Raw genomic sequence first — 5,606 nt, forward strand, 5'->3', positions numbered from 1 at the left:
ATATATATATATATATATATATATATATATATATATATTACATTAAAGTACTTTGGAGCAAGAAGACTGCATTTTAAAATAAATGTTGATGAATTCCCTCATAATTCTCCATTTTAACACCTGATTTCCACAATAATTCATGTTATTGTTTCATCATGACCTCTGTGTGTGTCCTCGCTGGATGTCCTTCACATCTTTATAAGACGACACACGACCAGCATCCAGTTGTCCTCTCGTCGACCCCTCGTCCCCGTCAGTTAATGCAGTTGTGCTGTTTTTGGAATCTACAGAGTTCAGTACAGTTTCCTATGCAACCTCAAGACGCGTTCAGTCTGCTGTAGATTCAGCTCGGTGCTTAACTTCAATAAATCATTACCACAGTCATTCTGAGGTGTCATGGTCGTTATTGTAATAAGTTCAGCCTGAACGTCTGAACTGAACGATGATCTGCTCCGAGGCTAAAGCGCAGGAAACGGTGAGTATTTCACTTTTATTCACTTCTGTTTCTGCTGCACGCCGTCTTCCTGTCAGCGGACGACACACTGAGGTGCAGCTTTATCGTTCTGAGGCGTTTATTAAACTTTGCATCTCTGATTGTTATGCATCTGTTTTTAGTCATTTTACTTTTCTATGTGCCTATTTAGTGTCACTGTATTCATTTAGTGATGTTTTTTCATGTTTATCTTTAGTGGTTTTGCACCTCCTAGTGGTCATTTTGTGGTTATTTTTATTGTTTTGCATCTATTTTTTAGTTGTTTTGTATCTTTTGCATTTCTCCTGTGGTAGTTGTGTGTTTCTTTGTCATAGTTTTACATCACCTGTAGATGTTATGTCTATATTTTTGGTGATTTTGTGTCTATTTTCAGTATTTGAGCGTCTCTTTGCGGTCGTTTTTGATCTCATTTTGTGTCGTTTGTGGTCATTTCTGTCTCTGTGATTTGTGTTTTTTTTCAGTAACACTTGAGAGTCGACCCCTGACCCTCTGACCCTCTGGGCCTCTGGGCCAGTGCTTGGCAGGTCCGTTCAGTAATCCATCCATGTGTTAGTTCCCTGTTGTGTCCAGGTCCCCCCTCTCTCTCCTCGGGGCTCATCCACAGCTCCATCATCGAGTCTGCTCTCCTCAGACCTGGCAGCTGTGGGCCGCCGTGCACGCTGGTGTAAACCCGCCGCTCTGCTGCTCCACTTTCTTTAACCTCTGGCGAAGCATTTGTCCTTAAAGGTGAGCGATCAGCACTGTTTCCCTGCTGTGAATTCAACACCTGCTCATTAATTATACAGCATGCCACCCTTCCTGAAAACAACACACCAGACTCGACTGGAGCTCATTAAAGAGGCAGGAACGCACAAAACCTCACAACCAGCACTCTGCTCCTACACTGGCACTTTAAATCAGGACGGACTGGAGGTCTCAAGGACTTTACAGAAAGTGTTAGTTTGTGTGAACACCTGCGCAGGTTTTTGTTAAAGAAATATATGAATTCGACAAAATCCTGCCAGAGTTTGAAGCACGGAGCGAGTGAGAGGTGTCCTGAGGTGAAGACAAGCTCTTTGTCCGCTGTCCAAACAAAGCAGCAGCTGAACCCCCTCAGTGTCACCACAGAGGAAGCCAAAGCCTCCGATGGTCACAGTCCTAAATAGCTGGCAGAAGGAGGCAGTGGCATCTCCTGCACTAGAAATGCTTCAGCTGTGAACTCGACAGGGTCTTGGGGTAGTCAAGAGAGGACAGGGATGAGCCACACAGCAGAAATCTGGAGCCACGGTCCAAGACAAGAGTCGGCTTAAGATCATTAAGGGTCTTTTGTGAACATCGAAAGACCACGTTTATAAGGGTTTGCAGTTTCTTCACAGTGTTTAAAGTAACTTTTAACTCCATTTTCTCATTTCCCCCAGAGATCACCATTATAAAAGAAGCTGACGTCACCTTTAACTGCCAACACGGTCCATTATTAATCTTTGTACTGTGTAATGAATGTTCAAAACAAGCATTTTTTATGTGAGTAAAACTTTCCCTGTGTCCGTCTCCCAGTGTAAAGTCTATGGGAGCTTAAACAGTGGGCTGATCAACACAGTAACAAACCCCAGGTGTAAGAAAACCTATGCTTATTTTGCCCATGAGCACTTTTTAATTGAACTGACTGGGCGCCATCTTTGACTCCGGTATCCAGCTCTTGGGTCCTGCCCCGAGCGCATCAGTGTTAGCCACGCACGCCTGTTAGCGACTCTCCAGGATTTCTCCGTTAATAGTTCATACACAGAAAAAACTGTCTTCTTTTTGCGCAAACGTGAATTGACAGGAAACTACCTGGATAGGCAAAGTAAAAGATGAAGGTTTGTGTTGAAAAATGTATTTTTGTTTAAGTTCCGTACGGACGTTCAAGTGTAATTCTGCCGCAAAATCATCCCATGGTCTTTTTCGGCACATACACACATTTTTTCTGTGTCTGAACTATTAACGGAGAAATACAGGAGAGATGCTAACAGCTGGACGTGGCTAACACTGATTAGCTCGGGGCAGCACGGTGAAGGCATTCAAAGGTCTTTTTTAACCACTAATGCTGCTGAAAATAACAGCAAACCTCTGCAGCAGCATGAGAAGAGTCCCTACACACACAACAAAGCACCAATGGGCTCCTTCCACTGTAATGGACTTTACTATGAGAGGAGCTGGTACAGGGGCCAGTAGGTAAGTCTTTAAAACACTCTTTAATAAACTCTGGCTTCACTAACGACGCTGTTGCTGCTTTGTTTTGTGTGTAGGGACTCTTCTCATGCTGCTGCAGAGGTTTGCTGTTATTTTCAGCAACATTAGTGGTTAAAAAAGACCTTCGAATGCCTTCACCGTGCTGCCCCGAGCTAATCACTGTTAGCCACGTCCGGCTGTTAGCGACTCTCCTGGATTTCTCTGTTAATAGTTCATACACGAAAAAACCTGATGGGATGAGGATACGTTACGTAAACAAGTCAATGATGACATTTGGTTACGCTCAGGATTCAAACCGGTCTCCTGGGTGAAAGCACATCCATCTGACCTGACTTCCCTACACCGTGTCGTACAGAACAAACGTAATCTGGGACTAAAAACATTTCCCTTGAGAGATAATTGTCAGTGCAGTTTTGTGAAGATGAATCTTCGGAGGCTTGATTGTGAAGTGTCCGTCCTTCACTCACGATGTGACCTTGGACCTCTTCGACTGTGGGGTCACAGACGAGGCTGAGCAAGAAAATATTGCAGCGCCTCATGTGATTTAAGTCTAGATTATCCCGCGCTGCTTATCCCTCCTAAATCTCCTTGTTGCATGGGCAATAATGTGAGTCATTCCATTTTATGCCCCGTTATTAGCTCCATAAGTCAAAGCCAGAGCTTTATAACCACAAGAGTTTTTTTTTTTTCATGTGGATGTGTTAATATGTTCAAAACAAGATTTGCTCTTTTGGATTGAGGCCTTATAACGACCCCCACCCCCCCAACCCCCGGTCTGGCTGACCCTTTCTGTGATTAAGTTAAATGCACGTCCACATATGAAGTTGACTTAAATACTGTTCTGGACATTTGAAATAAAAGAGGATTAAGTGTTCACCTGCTGTGTTAAGACTACATGAAAGAGCGCCGTTGGTCTCATTAGTCAATAAATTATGGATTGTACCCCCCCCCCCCCCCCCCCCCCCACGGGTCAAGTTATTGGGAGCTTGACTCTGCAGATTACCCTTTCCATACACACATCATAATATTGGTGGCCCAGCAGCAGCAACATGTGCATAATTCGGCTTTTATTACCCACTGCAGAGCCGTCAGGAATTTGTCCGTTTTGCACATTGGTAGTTAACCACACACACACACATACACACACACACACACACACACACACACAGTACACACACAGTGGACAGTCTCAGTGTATATATCAGCATGTTTTATGTCATTTAAATAAATAATTAGTCTTTATAAAATAACTGAATAGTCATGGGTGACAAAGTACTGACTACTTTCTCATTTTATTAAGAACTTTATTGCAAAATCAACACAACATCAGAGCGTAAAGCACCGTAAATGTTGCCGTAACGCAGTTTGGCTGCTGTTTTTTTGACATTGCGATAGAAATGATATAGGAAAATATGTAGGATAGACATTTTAGTATCATGTTGACGTTAGATCGTCGCGTGCACAGCCGGTTGGAAGCAGGATCGAGGTCTTGCATGTGTGAAAGCTGCAGAGGGGGAATAGAAGTCTCACCAGTTATCATCCAGGATAGGTTCACTGATGTAAAATATGTTTCTTTGTCATGTCCAGTCGGCACTCAAGCCCCCAAAAGGACGTGAACAAAAACATTTGTCAATTTCAGCCCCTCTCAGAGTAAAAGGACTCTTAAATCCATATTTATGACCATTAATTTGACAAACTTCATGTTGTGTCTTTAGAAGTTGACTTATTCCGATAAAAAGCTGTATGAGTTCACAGCTCCTGTTTGTAACACGCTGAAATGCAGAAAATCACATTTTTACCAGACATTTTTTAAGACAACGTTCATTTTTTTATGAGTCACCATGGCAACAGTCTTGGCCTTGTTCTCTTTGATGTAGCATCAAGTGTCCTCTAGGAGCCAAACATGTGCTAAATGTGTGCTAAACTGCCCTCTAGGAGCCAAACTTGTGCTATAGTGTCCTATAGGAGCCAAACTTGTGCTAAAGTGTCCTCTAGGAGACAAACATGTGCTTATGTGCCCTCTAGGAGACAAACATGTGCTGATGTGCCCTCTAGGAGACAAACATGTGCTATAGTGTCCTATAGGAGCCAAACTTGTGCTAAAGTGTCCTCTAGGAGCCAAACTTGTGCTAAACTGCCCTCTAGGAGCCAAACTTGTGCTATAGTGTCCTATAGGAGCCAAACTTGTGCTAAAGTGTCCTCTAGGAGACAAACATGTGCTGATGTGCCCTCTAGGAGACAAACATGTGCTGATGTGCCCTCTAGGAGACAAACATGTGCTATAGTGTCCTATAGGAGCCAAACTTGTGCTAAAGTGTCCTCTAGGAGCCAAACTTGTGCTAAAGTGTCCTCTAGGAGCCAAACGTGTGTTAAAGTGTCCTCTAGGAGAAAAAAGTGTGCTAAAGTGTCCTCAAGGAGCCAAACGCGTGCTAAAGTGCCCTCTAGGAGCCAAAACGTGTATTAAAGTGTCCTCTTCAGCGGCAAGGACGCGCTATGTCCCCTTTTTTTTTTACCTTTTCGCCCCTGCCCTTCAAAACGTCAGTGCAGCCACTGCGTGAGATACATGTTTGATTTGACCATGTCTTCTTATTCATGTACTTTTGTGAGTCCATGTTTATGTGCATGTCACCTCCCTAATGTTCAGGGTCCATGCACAGCTCCTTATATCACCTTCTATAGTCTGCAGACTTCTGCATGATTTTACACATTTAGTCCAACCACAAAATGTGAACAAAAAGAAAAGAGCAAGCATCCTTCATTCTTTCTTCTACCTCAGCAGGATTATGGTTTACGGAGGAGGAGGAGGGGGAGGAGGGGGGGTGTTGGTCTTTAACACTGCCCTCACCCTCTCCCTCCTCTCTTCACCTCCTCTCCTCTCGGTGGTCAGGACGCACGGACCCAAGTC

This window comes from Echiichthys vipera (assembly GCF_963691815.1).
Source record: "Echiichthys vipera genome assembly, chromosome: 8".
Lineage (NCBI taxonomy): Eukaryota > Metazoa > Chordata > Actinopteri > Perciformes > Trachinidae > Echiichthys > Echiichthys vipera.